Here is a 387-nt window from a genome sequence, read left to right on the forward strand (position 1 = left end):
TTGGGAGGTAGTGGTGTCAGTTTGAGGACTAAGATGCGTCTGACTCAGGCCATTCTGTTTACAGATTACATAATGATTATATTCTGATTACAGGTCTTTCTGATTACTAACTGTGCAACTGAGACCTGGACAATGAATAAGGATGACAGAAAAATAATTGATGCCTTTGAGCTGTGGTATTAAAGAAAAGCACTGAATATTCCATGAACGACCAAGGAAATGAATAGATATGCCTTGGAGAGAGTGCAGTCAGAGTGTTCTTTGGAGACAAGAATGATGAGGCTTCACCTAACATACTTTAGACTTATTGCTAGGAGGTGCTATTCCTTGGAGAGAGACGTGATGCTGGGAAGGGTGGAAGGTCGGCAAAGGAGAGGAAGACCCTCA

The sequence above is a fragment of the Elephantulus edwardii genome, unplaced genomic scaffold, assembly GCF_000299155.1.
Source record: "Elephantulus edwardii isolate Elephantulus edwardi_28Jun2011 unplaced genomic scaffold, EleEdw1.0 scaffold00031, whole genome shotgun sequence".
In the NCBI taxonomy this organism is placed as follows: Eukaryota; Metazoa; Chordata; class Mammalia; order Macroscelidea; family Macroscelididae; genus Elephantulus; species Elephantulus edwardii.